The sequence below is a fragment of the Dryobates pubescens genome, chromosome 3 (genome assembly GCF_014839835.1).
Source record: "Dryobates pubescens isolate bDryPub1 chromosome 3, bDryPub1.pri, whole genome shotgun sequence".
Classification (NCBI taxonomy): domain Eukaryota; kingdom Metazoa; phylum Chordata; class Aves; order Piciformes; family Picidae; genus Dryobates; species Dryobates pubescens.
Window position 1 is genome coordinate 35,360,997 of NC_071614.1, and position 16,084 is coordinate 35,377,080.

A 16,084-nucleotide genomic window follows, 5' to 3' on the forward strand; every position below is an offset into this window, starting at 1 on the left:
CCTCAATTGATATACAGGGATTTGGATGAAACTGTCACCTCCAGAAGTTCCTAAATGCCTCTTTGCTGGAGGTCGAGAGTGCATGTTGGGAGGAAACTTCAGCCTATGCATAGCTTTGCTTGTGCTGTTGTGCATCTGCTGCTGTCCAGCATAGAAGAGAGTCCTGTGCTGGACAGACACTGGCCATTCTGGTTCTTATTACTACCTCTCCAACAGTGACCATAGCTTGCTCTTGCCCCCTGATAAGGGTAGCTGAAATAGGCAGATAAAGGAGGACACACTGCAAGTTAAGAAGGAAAAGGAAGCCCTGTGAGTGAAGAACGCAGAATTAGGAGGCCACACTTGCTATTGATCTGGGTCTGCTGGATAGTACCAGCAGTCTAGCAATTATGTTTTTTTACTGTCTGTGTCACATCCCATCTGTAAAGTCTGTATTTTTGAATCTTCTATGGGGTTATTAGTGTTAATAATAATTTGAACATAAGGAAGCCCTTTGTCACTGTGAAGGTGACTGAACACTGGCAGAGGTTGCCCAGAGAGGATGAGGAGTCTTCATCCTTGGAGATATTTAAAAGCCATCTGGATGTGCTCCTGGGCAACCAGCCCTAGGCCACCCTGCTTGAGCAGGCAAGTTGGACCAGGTGAACTCCAGAGGTCCCTTGGATTCTTTGATTCTGTGAAATAGCAATATTAGTAAATCTTAATTAAAATGACAGAATTATTCCAGTTAAACTCTTGCACCATCTGGAGGGAGCTGCTCTCTGTTTAAAGGGAGGTGTTAGCCATATTTTTTCACATAACCAGTATTGCAGTGCTCTGTGTAGCCTTCTCCAAGGGTTGTCTTGCACTGTCTTTGGATACTTCTTGAGGTGGGCACAACTTTATCTGCCAGGCAGAATACTCCTAAGCAAGTATATTAGATGACTGTATGGCTGTTTTATGTTCAAAGAAGAGTGCCATGTTTATACAGCTATATCTTCCTCTCCAGCATGCTGGGTACACAGCTACATTCACTATCTATGTATTGTCATCAACAATGTGTTTAGAGCTTTATCTTTGTTCAGCTTTGATGCATTTATTTGGGCAGATGTCCTTAGCTGAGCACAGAAACACAGATGTAACCAGACAACACGGATTTTTACCCCATGGGAAAACAAAACTGTTTGGTGTGTTGTTAGCGGGTCTCCAGCTGTGAACTCCTCAGTCACACCTGTCCCTGACTGCTGCTCTGTGCTTGTGCAGAGAAGGTCTGAACTGCAAACACCTTAACTAAGCATTCAGTGGTACTGAAGCCATGAGCACGGTGTTGCTAATTTACATGGATACCTCTTCATTACATGACAATCCATGTGGTTCCCCAGGTGTACATACATACTCCTGGCCAGGGTGGAAGTCAAGCAGCAGTAGGGAGACTGCTTTGCAGTTGGAATGGTGCATGGCAATGCTGGCTATCCAAAATAACTAGATACAAAGACAAAAGCTACCAGGATAGGTTTATGGTTGGACTCGATAATCTTAAGCTCTTTTCCAACCAGATGATTCTATGATTCTATTTATTCCTGCTCATTAACAGAATGAATCCCTGAAACACTACAATTTTCCATTGTCCATTGTTTAAGATTTTCCATTGCCAGTTAACCTTTAAACTTTATTCTTCCCTAAATAGAAAGGGTCAGGAAAATGTGAGAAAAATTCTTTTTATCTCAGAATTTATCCCAAAGTAGGGTTACCATATAAAATAAATACTTTGGGTACTAAAGCATAGAGATTTAGGTCCAGACAAAAAGAATGTGTAGGCAAGATTTAGATGTGTCTGTGTGAAGCTGTGATTCTGAATATTGCTCCTTCTCTGCACCCAAATTTGGATGATTCAACAGGATTATATCTTTATTAATTCAAAATCCTTACAGACATATGAAAACCACATATACATACACATACACATACACATACACATACACATACACATGCAGATGCAAAGACCTGACAAACTTGAGCAGCATCCCATTTGGTTCACAAAGAGTGGGAGTGAAAGGCAACAGCCCCAGTGGGGAGTCTGACATGGACTAAGCTTCTCACACCAAAGAGAAGGAGCTGCTTTCCCCCCAAGAAACTCCTGTATTTTATGCACACACATTGAGGTTAGTTGGAATTTGTGTATTCTATGTGAAATATATCTGCCTTATTTAAAAGTGAAGTTTCATCCTTCTGCCATTTTAAGTTTTTAGGATGCAAAATATATCAGGTCTATGTGAGATGGCCAGGTGATGACAGTCTAAAAAGACAACATATAGACAAAGAGGGAAGAGGAGAGTTAAAAGCAGAATGCTGTTTTTCTCTGTTTGACCCCACACTGAGCTGTAACATTTTGTTTCTTGCTTTAATCTTTGCTTGGTATCTCACTTATTATTGTAACTTTGCCTAATTTTTCTTTCTCCTTTCTTTATGATCCGCACCCACCCACCCCCCCCACCCCCCATAAATACAAACCCCACAGCAGTAAGCATTAAAAACAGCATAGATGGATTTTCTTCCTTGCCATAGGCCAAGCAAAGGAGAGACAAGATGAGAAGACTGTATTTTTTTTTAAGGTAATCAGATGCAGACTTCTCACATGCATGCAGCTTTTAAATCATAAAGACCATGGCGTTTATCTGTCCACTCTTTCTCATTGTACATTGCTGCTTTGGTTTTCTTGAGAGATGCTTTATGCCATATTGAAATGATTGAGGGATGTTTTTCTTGGTGCAATTCATTGATGAGATTAATGCTAGAGGCATAGCTCTGTGTGGCTTTACATGTGGCTTTGGAAAGCAGAAATGAAACTTTACCAAAATGTCATGCTAGCATTATAAGCCTACCTGGAAGCAGTAGTTTCCCACCGTGAAGCAAACAGCAGCAGTGACGTAGGCCCTGAAGTTCAATGACCTGAGCAGGCAAGGCAGAGTGAGCACCCTTTGTATGCAAGCCAGGAACTGGTTGCCTTGACAGTAAGTGAAAGTAAGATCAAAATGCTGTTTGAAAACCTTGGCTTTTAGAATCAAAGATTGGAGACAACATCTTTGTTTTCTAGCTCTGGAGTTGGGAGATAGAGGAAACAGTAGCTGTTGTATAGATAGAGAGTTATTTTAATTCTCCCTGCTACCTCTTGTGCAGCTGATCAAACAGCCTGTGGTTGAAAGGCTGATGTACCATCAGGCTTCCTGCCTGATAAAAATTTTTGCAGCTGAAACATCTAAGAGCACAAAGCTTACTGAAAAATAGATCCCAGGGAGGAAAAGTAAGGCAGCACAAGACAAGTCCTAAGTTGGGACACTGTCATTCTGGCCTGAAGAGAGAAAATGGCTTTTCTCCAAATACACCTTGGATGGTCTGCACACAAGCAGGGAAGAAAAGACACTTCCAGCCCTATCTTTTCTTTAATATAAACTTATCTGACTACACTGGTACATCAACCCCACGTACCCCTCTCCTATTAACAACTTCCTCTCAGTCCAGGATCCTACTCTTCTACCAGTTATTCTGAGATCCCTTACATAATCCAGCCTCTCTCCCTTGCTTAAGCACCTGGGATCCCTTATCTCACCTCTCCCCATCCTTATTTTTCCCACATCAGTCCGTGTTTCCTACTTTTTCTGCCTCATATCTTCTCCTGCAGCCAGACTCAGGGAGCAGCCACAATATTGGTGGCCTCTTGCTTCAGGAGCAAAGTGGAAAACAGGAGTCTGTCAACTGTTGGCCTATAAGCAGGGGTTCACCGAGCAATTCAGCAACTCAACACAGGAGTTGTCATCAAAGTAGTACACTAAACCCTATCACCTTGTGAACCATCCTTGGAGATACTAATTCGATGGGACAGAGTCCTGGGAAACCTGCTGTAGGTGGCCCTGCTGGATGACCCTGGTCTTGGTCTGGATGATTTCCTAATGTCCCTATCCATCTCAGCCTTTCCATGAGCATGTAAGCACCAAGCCCTGTAATGACAGAGGCAAGGGAAGAGCAATTTAACAAACTGCCCTGTTCAGAGTCATGAAGATGGAGTTTCAACTACATCACCAAGTGCTAGACCTGGATTTAACCACTTGAACAGATTTGCTGTCAAAATGAAGTTTCTGTACAAAACTTGGTATATTTTTCCTCTGAGAAAAGGTATACAGGAGAAGATATTACCTTCCCTGACACACTTGTCCAAGGACAGGTCCCAGCAACCTAGGCTGCCGGGCAGCAGGAGTGAGATGCAGGAAGACTGCTGGATGGGGCATGAGAAAACATGTGAACTGATGGTAGAATGACAAATGGTGAGGACATGCATGAGAGACAGGTGAAAAGCTGGAAACATATCCCAGTTCAGCCTGCATATACAATCCTGACAGCTCTGGAGAACAAAATGTAAGGCCATGCTCCAGGGCAGTGTGGGAAAGCCATGCTACTGTCTGCATTCATTAGGAAAATTTACTCTCACACTTTCCTGCCATGAAAAATATAATCATTGTAAAGTCCAAACTATTTCAGTACAAGAGCTGGCAATTCAATGTAAGGGACAGTATATTCATATCCCCATTATAATCTATTCTAGATAAAATAGATAAAATTACTGCATTTTTACTAGCAATGTTGTCAAGATAACTTCATACAGCTCTTTTAAGAAATTTGTAATGTCATGCAATTGAAAAAGACACAATTTGATGTACTTCTAGATTGTAACCACTTCCTTGAGTCTTTTAGCCAGTTACAGATTGCTTTACAATTCAATTCCAGTGATGACAACAATGTAGAATGCAGCCTGCCATCTGCACTACTAAGGAGGGTTGTCCTCTGCATTTGCAGTGTTCAGAGGCTGATGGAGAGTCATGGCCACGGCCAGCATTCACTGGGCTGATCTGGGGCAGCACTCAGCAGGCTGGTTTGCAAAGTCAGCCTTATGGGGCCTGCCTACCAGTTTATGTTGTTCTTTGGTTTTCTTTTTATTTTTAAATTACTCTGTTGGAAAGAACATTTATGAACACTAGGAAATTATTCAGCTGGAGCCAAAAAAGAGCAGACATGCACTGCAGAAACAGGATATATTTATCCTGGAGTCCTGGGGACTTTGAAAGAGCTTTGAGTGACATACGGAGTTTTGAGCATATCTAGGAGGAATTGTACAGGATGAGGGTGTTTCAGATATTAAATCATTAATTCTGAATATGAATGGATTAGATGAAACATTTTTAATGAATGCACACTAATAAACTGCTGCTCAGAAGCCTTACCCTATTTGCAGTTATGCTCCTAACAGCATTACCAGCCCTGCAAGCTTGGTCATCAGGAAGATGACAGAAATAATGGACAGTCTGGCTCAGATATTCATTGTTATTAGGTCTGATCCTTTAATTTCGCTGTCATGCTTGCTTTCTTGCACTCTGGCAATGAAGCCAGTTACAGCTGTGCCAGCAGGTCTCCTGCTGCTCCTGGGCCAAGTGAATTCATATACCTGGCAGAGTTTTCCCTTTGTAACACAGAAGCATCTAACTTGAGAATGATCATAAAGTTTCTCTTCCTTATTCTGCCACTCTGTGGGTCACTATTGGTACTGTGTGGGTCCTGATCTCTTCTATAATGGATTACTTTCTTATTCTTTCCCATGCCCCAGAAATCAGTGAAGTCAATGTATTGTAAGTAATGTTGTTACTGCACTAAAGAAGAGTAAAAAAAAATGCAGTGGGTGTTGCATGCAGACATAAAGAACCAGTCCAAGTAATGGTATGTAAGCCAAGAAACAAAAAGCACAAGGCAAAAACAGATGGGGTAAAGAGTACCCCAAAGTGAAGAGAAGTAAAAGACAGAGAAGGGGCAAGATAAAGTAACAGAAGTAGCAAGGATACAAGTAAACAGTACACAAAGAAATACACAGTGCGTCTGGCTCAGAGAGGAGTGATCAGGAAACCACAAGGAAGGGAACAAAAAGAGGGAAGGAAGCAGGCAGTGAGAAGGACAGAAACCTTTAGGACAGCTGAAGAACATGGAAACATTTTAAAGCTGGGAGTGTGGGAGGCTTTTCCATAAAATAAAAAACAAGTGCAGAAAAATGTAATGAACTAGTGCACTGAAATTGTCCTGTTCAGGCTCATTTTCTCAACTGCAGTGATTACCGCAGTAACCAGCAACGAAGGAGCTCTCAAGGTCATCTCATCTGACTGCCTACAGAGCAGAGAGCTTCTCAGAGCCAACAGTGTCTTTTATTTGCTTCCCCTGGCTTTTAATAATGACTAAATATAAACTGAGCTGTTGGCAATGTAAGTTATGTTCTCTGTGTGCAGTAAAAGCATGTGTTAGATCCTGCAAATAGAGTACAGCATGGAGGTGAGGGATGTGGTAAGTTGTAGTAAGTGTATTAGCGAGGACAGAAGTTAGAATGATTGCCTGTTTCCAGAGAGATGGTTCGGGTTTGTCTGTCTTTCCACAGTTCAGCTGAGAAGACAGGCCTCAAGGTGCTCTGCAAATAAACTGGCTCTGTTGCAGAGGGGCTAGACAAATTCCTTCATTTTCTGCTCTTTGGTTTTCTCTGTCTGTAGGCTGCACAGACAGAAATATGCGCAGCTGCGTGCGGTCTGTTGTTGAATACACACCAGGATGCCTTGGACATTCTGGCTCCACTGCAGGTATTTCATTAGATCAGTTTGAGAAATGCTATTATAATGTAATATAATACAGCCCTGTTCTCATCAGGCATCACTCTACATGGAGAATTAAACAACAGGAATGCTTATGAGATCATTAACACCACAGAGCAAGCAATCTTGTCTAAAAGGAGAAATAAAACTTATAACAGGTCCAGCGACTCAAAAGTTTAATGTAAGTTTGTTGAAAATTATATAGGAGCAATTTATTGTGAATCCAACGGGAATGACACGCCACAGATCAACACTGTGCAGTGTCTGCAGCCTCAGCTATCTCACTATGCTGAGCTTTCAACTTGGGTAATGGTGGTTAGCTTTGAGGGTTTCTCATGGTCATTCTATAAGTGTGCCACTGACTGCCCTGAAATTAATTTTAGAAGTTTCCAAAGTTAGGTAGAAATGACTCTAACTATGGGTTTTATTTTACCTTCTAAAAGTAGGCACATAATTGCACTTTCATTTAGCTCCGTACTTCACCAGATGCAGTACATCAAACATCGCTTAACAAGACCAATCTTTTGCATGGGAACATTGCTAAGTATAACTCAGTTTCTGCCATTCTCCACCATATAACATGAATAGCTCCATATCAGCTGGATATCAAGAAAAGAGAGAAAGCAAACCCTGTGGGAGGGCAGATCTCTCCCCAGGCCCATCCCCAAAGGGGAGAAGGGTGAGATACCCTATGTGAGGCCGTCAAGACATAGAAGCCAGATCATGCACACATTGCATGTGAGGACATCCAAGAAACAAGCAAAGGAATGCAGGGAGCTTGGCATGAGATGCACAGGCAAAACAGTCCACAGTAGGAATCCCTCAAAAATGGGAGAAGAAAGTATTGGCTTTTTATTTTTTTTCTACAGGAGATGAAAGTCAGAGCACAGGGATCCCTCTTTCTCTCCCTCATTTTGGTTCAAAGCAGGAGCTGGAAGGGAAAAAAAAATTATTCCTGTAGGCTACAGGATGAGCAATGCTGAGATACATTGTTTTCCAGGAGTGCTCAGTAAGCATCCTTGGGTTTGCATTGTATTAATCCTCAGCTACCTTCCATCTGGTTCAAATTGCAGCTTGCTAAACTCACACCCCCAACCCAAGAGACCTTTTTCTGATTTATTATCAGGCTGGGGAGAATCTCAAAGGTAGACATTAGTCCATGGTGCATTAAGTGAGTTTCCTACATAAAGAATGGTGCATTAATGCTTGTTACCATGTCACTGCTTTCTGAAAGCAGCTGAACCAAAGCTCGTAACTGCTTCACATATTTTCAGTAGGAAGTCATAAATCTTCTCTGTCCTTTTGGCAGCCCTCTTCCTCCGCTGCCCTCCTGTGTTTCTGTGTCCTTTTGGCAGCCCTCTTCCTCCGCTGCCCTCCTGTGTTTCTGTGTTTCTGTTTTCTAAACTGAGTTCCATAATTTCTTTCACTGTGAACCTGCCTTGCTACCTTTGTTGGTTTCATGTATTTTAGCATCTCACAGGAAAAGGAGCAAGGAGGTTATTTTTTATCTCCTCCCACAAACAAAGCACTTATGCCAGTGTTGGAGAAGCATCATATCCTCTTGCAGCACCCCTCAACACTGAAGGCTCCTTGGAAGGCAGGACTTTTACTAAAGTTTTGTGACCCTGGTGAGCACAGACAAGCACAGATCTGGCAGACAGCCCTTTTCAGGCCTGTCCTGGGCTGGGCACATGTTGCACATTGCCTGTGATCTCCATGAAATTAGTTCAGTGATGCTTCTTTCACTCTTGGTCAGTGAGTTCCTGGCATTTCCTCTGTGCTGGGGGTGTCCGGGAACATCACCAGTTGTAACACGCGAGCATGAACTCGCTGCCCCTTCCCCTTGCTATGAACGAGTAAGTATAAAGAGTACAGAGCTGGTCTCTATCTCATGTTTCACCACGAGATGGTGGTAAACGCTAGCGCTGAGCCGGAGACTAGCCTGGCCAGCAGCAGCTGCCTGCCCTCCCTTAGCACTCCCTGGGGAGTGACGAGTTCGTGCTGGGCATCCACAAGCGCTGGCAAGGCACTTTGCGTTCACCATAGCCTCGTTTTGTCTCCTTCTGACTCCTTTATCTTCTTGTGTTACTGCTTCTACCCTGGATGTGCAGATGATCCTCCTTTCACCCCTTGTTGCCAGTACTGCCATTCTTCCTGCGACCAGAGCTGGGGGTCCTCCTCTGCAGAGGTCCCCTCCAGCCGTGTTTCGCACCCAAGCTGCCTCACAGCATGCAGGGAAGAAAGGGTGACAGCTCTCATCAGTGGCTGCCTGGGGCTCTCGGCGGGTCGGGGGGCAAAGCAGGATTATCTGCAGAGTCCTCCACCTGGGCTCCCTGGTGCTCAGGAAAAGGACTCCTTAGGGAATAGCTGTCCTACAGAAAGCACCTTAATGTTCACTGACTACATTAGAATGGTCACCACATTACACAAGTTGTGCAGAAAAGACATCTTGGATTTGAAGCTTTGTTTTAAACTGCACAGCATGATCCAGGGTTGACTTTTTTACTGCAATGAAAACCTTCTGCATTTTCAGTTTCATGTGGAAAAACATGGAAGAATGGAAAGAGAAACCCACCAGTCCTTGCACTCAAACACACATGCAGTCCCCCATATGTCAGTGTGCCCTGCTGCTGGTATGTGAGGCACACCTTGGCCAGAGTCCCAAGGGCAGATGCCTCAAGGTGCACTGCCACAGTCCTGGAGCATGCTTAGCATCAGCATGTGCTTGCTGCTGGAATCATGAATGCCCCCTTACAACTGTAACCCCTTGGCTTATAAACTTAATATCTCACTGAGTCCTTCTTCATAGGTCAATGTTGGAGAATTTGGTGCTCATGGGTGCACTGATGACCTCAGGGGTGACATAAAGGCAAGTTTCCCACAGCAGAGGAAAGAATAGAGGGAGCCCCACAGGACTGTGTTAGCCAACTCCTCAGGAATGGATATGAGCCAGGAGAGGTTCATGTCAGGCAACCTGTAAGACAACATCCACACCACATGTGTCAACTGGACCTAGATTCTGGGGTTTAATCCAAGATGCCAGCTGAGCTGCTGCTGTCGTGAGCAAATTAGGTCCAAACAACCACTGGACAAACCTCTCAACTCATACTTGCTGCCTCCTGACCAAGGTCTCTGCTTCTTTGCATGAAGCTGCTCCTTGGCTCTGCTCCTTGGCTCTGCTCCTGTGCAAACTCAGCAGAGTCACTCAGATGGTAGACGGTGCAGGAGGACCTCTTTGATCCAGACAAGAGAAGGACATGAGACTTGGCAGAGCTCTCTGGGGTCTTACAGTCCTGTCTTTCACAACTGACTTGCACAGTATAAAGATGCAAACTCCAGCTGCCCTGGCAGCTACAGCAGAGCTACAGAGGATGCTGAAACTCCCCAAAGGAGTCCTGTGAGCCTGAGCATATGAGCTACGTGTCCATTGCTGAACACACAGTACTGGCATACTCTATGAGTGAGGACCTATGAGCTACAGGGCTCTCTTAATGACAAATCTTTTTGATTAATGGCTGCATTCTTCCCCCAGCCTTAAGTCTCATCTTTCTAATGCACTTTATAATCACACTACCAAACTTCTTCCACGCATAAGTTAGTAATATCAGACAATTTGGTTATAGTAACACTGACCTCACCTGGGTGGCAGGGTTGATTCTGAACACTTTAGAGACACATCAGTGCTGGATGGTGAAGGTGTGCTCAGGAACAGCTGTTAGAAATTAATACTCAGTGAACACAATGCAGTACTTACATGAGGAAGCAAAACACAGGTATTCTGAACATGACTTAGCTCTCTCCACTTCAGTCTTCTCATTTAGTTAACTTTTCTAACCTCATTGTATATCCAAGCTGTCTTGGCATAGTACCAGGTTTGGCTCAAGCAGCCAAATTTCATTACAGAGAAAGCAGAATCAGAGATATGTGCAGCCATAAAATGCATTTACTGAAGACACCCAATTAAGAACATAGACTAAACCAAGTCTGGCCCAAACCACCAATGATCCCACATCAATCCTTGAGTCCCAGTTTTCTCAGAGTTCAAGACCAAGAAAGGGAAAGATGCAAGTAACATACCTGGTTAGTAGTGCAATCTATGATTAGGACTGCTCAACATACCTTGTTGTCTTGGTCCTGGGCTTGTATATGTTTTTGCCCAATCAGTAATATTTATACCAAAGCTTTCCTTGCCAGGTGTGCACTGAAGGTTGGTTTTCTTCAAAGTCTTTAGTCTCTAGGACTTGATGATCCTTGGGGTCTCTTCCAACCTTAGTTACTGTGATACTGTGATACTGTGATCCAAAACAGTTCCACATTTCTGAGAGCACCCTAATCATGGACAGATTTAAAATGAACAAAACCTCACATCCCCCTCCCAATACTCTGACAATGTTCTTCAAAAAGCTGTGGTGCTTCCCCCTCCCCCCCTTTTTATTTCCCCCCCCCTTTATTTTTTCATTGGAAGAAGGATTTGGAACTAGACAAAGAAGTTAACCTTACTGCTGAGATAGGGTTTTTTTTCTCTTTTAGTTCTTAACAAAAAATCTGTCTCAATTTGGCTAAGTCATAAGGCTTTGAAAAAAAACCAAGCCAGCTGTAGTCCACACATGCTCACCAGAGGCCAGCTAGATCTTGGAGGCTTCATTCTCTGGTGAGTTCATGAGCACGCAACAGGGCCCAGAGCAGGACTTGCCTAGCAATTGCAATTCCTAACTGCTTCACACCAGAGCAACATTAAATCCAGATACTTAATGCTGAAAACATGAATTTTTGTTTCTTTGTTTAACTTGTTTGTTTCCAGGCTACATGAAGGACATCAGCTGAATAGCATTCAGAGGAGGTGAGGCATTGCAAGAGGAGGAGATAGTTTGGAAAAGTAGACTCAGAACAGACAAAATGACAGCTGGCAGACAGCTGGGGGCAGGGGGACCTGAAGTGTGTGGAAATTGGAGGACAGAGAGGAAACTGAGGTATGCCAATACATGGAGTCTGGCAAGGCAACTGGGAAACCATGCATGGGGGAAGGATGTGAGTGATCTCATTTCAGCCTCTCTTTGCACATTATTCTGAGCTTACTTAGGAACACTTGAGTTCACTCAGGTGCACTTGAGCTCACTTGATGTCTTCCCATATCTCATTGCCTGTATGTTAAATAACTCTGGATACAGAGTCCCATGATTCCCCCTGACACTGTCATGTTAAATGGTATAAAAAGTGTTCCAAAACTTTGTAAACCAAAGTGCTCATTGAACCCTCCTGAAATGCAAGGAAGGGTTTTACCATCAGGCTACAAATAGAAAGCCAGAGCCTGGAAGTATTTCCTGATTGCCCAATCCAAGAAGTGTATTTGCTCTACCAGGAGACTGCTGTGTAGTGGTATGGAGATGTATTTTACAGATTCCTGATGCTTCCTACAGCCCAGCAAGCCCTAACTTCTTCCAAAAACTAGGCTTTAAAAAAATGAAATATCTAAGGAATAAGGGATGCAAAACTTGTGACTATGTGTGGAAGATTTTGGCCTGAGCTGAGAAGGAAGAGGGAGGTGAGAACCTGCAGCCTGGTAGACTCCTATTCAATTATTCTGTGCTACCATTTGATACCAAAGTCACTCTCAATTTTGGGAGTTCAGGAGCACTGTTTCATTTCCAGGGTGTCATAAAGTTTGCAGAGGGCTTTTCTTCTTCTAAAGCTTCAAATTTGTCCTACTAGATGAAAAAACACCAAAAGCAAAATGAAACAACACCCCCAGCCAGGAAGGCAAAATCCTTATTTATTCCAGCTGAGCCTGGTCTGCATCCAGAGATACTGCCCCTGTTAATGCACCCTGCACAAACCCAGTGGTGCTGCCAGTGCTCACCAGTTGCTGGCCCTTTGTCATCTCACTGTGACCACAGCTCCACCATTTGGCTTGAGTTCCCATTCCCAGCTTCTGCAGGGCTTGTTGATGGGCCACCTCAGATTTATCTCTGACCAGCATTCTTGGTGATGGTACGTGTCCCAGCTCAGACCTTTGCTTTGACACGTGTTGCACTGCCAAGAATAACTGTTGGTTTTAAAGTGGCTCCAAAGGCGGCAGCCGGCTTCCAAAGGGATGCATAGGACGAGCTAGCGACAGCAGCCACTTGGCATTTCCAGCCCTGCGGTGTGAAAGGGGATGTGCTTTAATCCTGCAGCTTCTTGACTCTCGTTATTTTGTCACAGAACAGGAATACAATTGACAGTATCAGGATACGTGCACACAGTCTCTTATTACTGTTTAAACATAGCAAACAATACCATATCCTGTGCTGGCAGGAGTACTATTAGCTATGCAAAATTATTTGTCAGCTCTTTGGAATACCTTTCCTTTTCTGGGCAATAAAAGCACAATTTCTTCAGTACCTTCTACTTTTCTGTCTTCAAACAGCAGCGTGGATTACGTTATTCCCCTGTATTTACTTGTCTCTCATTAGTAAAGCAGGTGAGCCTGTGACTGCAGCACCACAAGTGAGTGGTTCTAGAAAGCTGTAATTCTGAATTAGAATTTAGCCTCCCTGTGTGTGCTTTTTAAAAACCTTTCCAACGTGTGTGACCATACACATGCCATCCTTTCTGGTCAGCAGGAATTTACTAAAGCACCTTGATGGCAAAACAAACTTTTTTATGCTCCATGCGCCTTATGCAATAAGAAGTGAAGAGTTCTCAGTTTATAGAAGCCAAAAATGCTCAGAGATTCTATAGATTAGGGACAAATTTTTATAGTCTCTTTATCATGCAAGACTTGAAAGGACTCGGGTGTAAACTAACATGATGGCAATGCCATTTCCTGGACCTATGTTTCTGCTGCAAGTGCAATGTTACACTGTAGGAGATGTAAATGGTTGCTAAATCTTAACCAGGGACTGTTACGCCCACAGCATAAGTAGTAGTTTAACTTAATATCTCCAGTTCAGGTTTCAGCCTTGAGAACTCTGCCTATCCTTTCATTGTGCCTAAGGATGTTGTACTGCATTTGATACTTTTTTGGGATCATTACCGTATAAACTCTCTCATCTTGGCCAACTGCAAATTAAATTCTCCCTAACTCACTTTCCCCTGTGGTCCCAACTGGATGAAATAGATGCACAGCTGAATAAGGCTGGGGGCTGGCTGCATCCAGAAATTCAGAACTGCTTTGGCATTTTCAATCTTTGTGGGCGTCTCTGAAGAGGATGGGGAAGGAAGGTCTTGGTGCAGAGTGTGACACCACAACAGGGATAGCAGCAGTAAGGTTTGGTAGCACCCACAATGTGCCAGGCTCACTATTCACACAGAAAGGCACTTCACAAATACGGCACTTCAGAGCATTCCTCATTTCATAACCACAGTCTAGAGCCTACAGCTGCCTGTGCAGTGGTGCACACTCATGGGGCCATTTCTGGTTCCACCTTGTCCCTAGGGTGGTTCAGTTGGTTTTTTTTTTGGTATTAGATTATTGCTACTTTTCCTTCTCTGGCCTTGCTCTGTATTTTGTTTTGTTTTACTTGCATGATTTTTGTCATTATACCAACTTAAAGTAACATTTTTTTTGTCTTACGTTCAGTAAATTGTGCAACCCACTTCAGTGGGGACCACAGTGCTCCAAACTGATGAGGCAAGACCATGAAAATGAGGACAAGAGAAACTCCATCATGTTCTCTTCAAGCCCTGCCATCAGAGCTACTGCTAAAACGTGACCTAGAACTGCAGGGTGGCACCAAACTGTGGTTTCCATATTTATAATGGAAAAAATCTTTATAAAGCAAGTGCCAGGATCTTGAACCTATTAACTGGTTTGCTGTTGCCTTTCTGGGCATGGCTGACATTTCTGCCATTATGTGCTATTTGGAGGTGGTGGTGGGAGAAGTCTCTTTTCTTCATTTTTAACAAAGCCAAAACCCCCAAATCTGCTCCTGGTCTCCTTCATTATTCAAAGCTAACAGTAGTATACCCACCAAAGTGAGTATATATATTCCATGCAGAATAATGAGAAACCCCAAGTATTACACTAAGAAAATGCTTCAGTGGTGGCAGCAGAGACTGCAGCAGGCTGGAGCCCCTCACATGTCCTACTCAGTCATTTCTTCACTGTAGTTTTGTGTCTCACTTCACTCTGTGTTCTCCATTGAATGCCTCCTCACTAGCCTCATTCCTTCCATGAAAGTGAACACAAGAATATCACTGTGGAACTAGCACCCAGTGGTGGTGTTGCCAACAATAAAGGTTTACATAGCTGTCCATAACTACTCAGCATTGTCTGTGCAAGACCTATCACTGCAGAGCCCAGTCCCTGGCCAGAACACTAACAAGCAACAAGTGATGCAGGTGTTCACAGGTGAAAAGCTGTTGCAATCCGACTGGCCTGGTGGTGTTGCGCTGGAACAAACGGATTTTAACACATTTTTTAACTGCATGGAATCGCAGAATGGTAGGGGTTAAAAGAGGACCTTTGGAGATCCTGTAGGCCAACCCCCCTGCCACAGCAGGTATACCTAGAGCGTATTGTCCAGGAATGCATCTAGCAGGGTTTTGAATGACTCCAAAGATGGAGATTCAACCACCTCTTTTCTGTACAGCCTGTTCCAGTGCTCCTTCATCCTCAAAGTCCTTTTTTTTTTTCATTGGCTGCTTCTCACAGAAATCATTCTATAAAGGACATATAAACCCCCACACTTGCAGCTGTTTTGTGAGAAGTCCCTGTTAACCAAGTTACAACCATAGAAGTGCAGAAAAAAAACCTGAACAAGCACACGGGACGAAAACTTGAATGAGCACTGGCTCTTATTTTAATGAAGAAATATTTCAAGTTAATATCAGTGCATATTTAGAAATAGCATGTGATACTCCCAACGCCAAATACATCAGCAAATTACAGTTTCAAAACTTTATAAATTAATGGCAAGGAAAAAAAAATTAAGATTAACATAGAGTATAAGATTCAAAATAAACATCCTGTTTGTTTGTTGCACTGCATCAATCATATTCCTGGTACTTAAGACAGCAAGAGATCCAGTATTTTGTGGTAATTAGGCTCTCCAAGATAGCAGTTATTTTCTCTACAAATGAATTAAGCAGTTTGCATTTATTTTTTTCATGTATAATTAAAAGTTATTCTTAGCTGTTACAAAGAAATTGAGTCATGTCAGAGTGAAATTCCATTCCACGACAGAGAAATCACACTAACATCGCAACACTGCCTTCTGGTTATACCCACTGGAAACAGTCAGCTGAGAAGAGGAAGAACTACATGTGAGCACATTTGGCTGTTACATAAAATGGCTTTTTTTTTTTTTTCCTGGTGTTACAGCCTCATAACAATACTGTTTTTCAACATTGTTCCCAGTCATTGTTTTTAAAATGGTTCATCAACATATCCTGAATCAATCACCGATATAAATAACTCCAGTGACAAAATCCATTATGGAAGGACATAG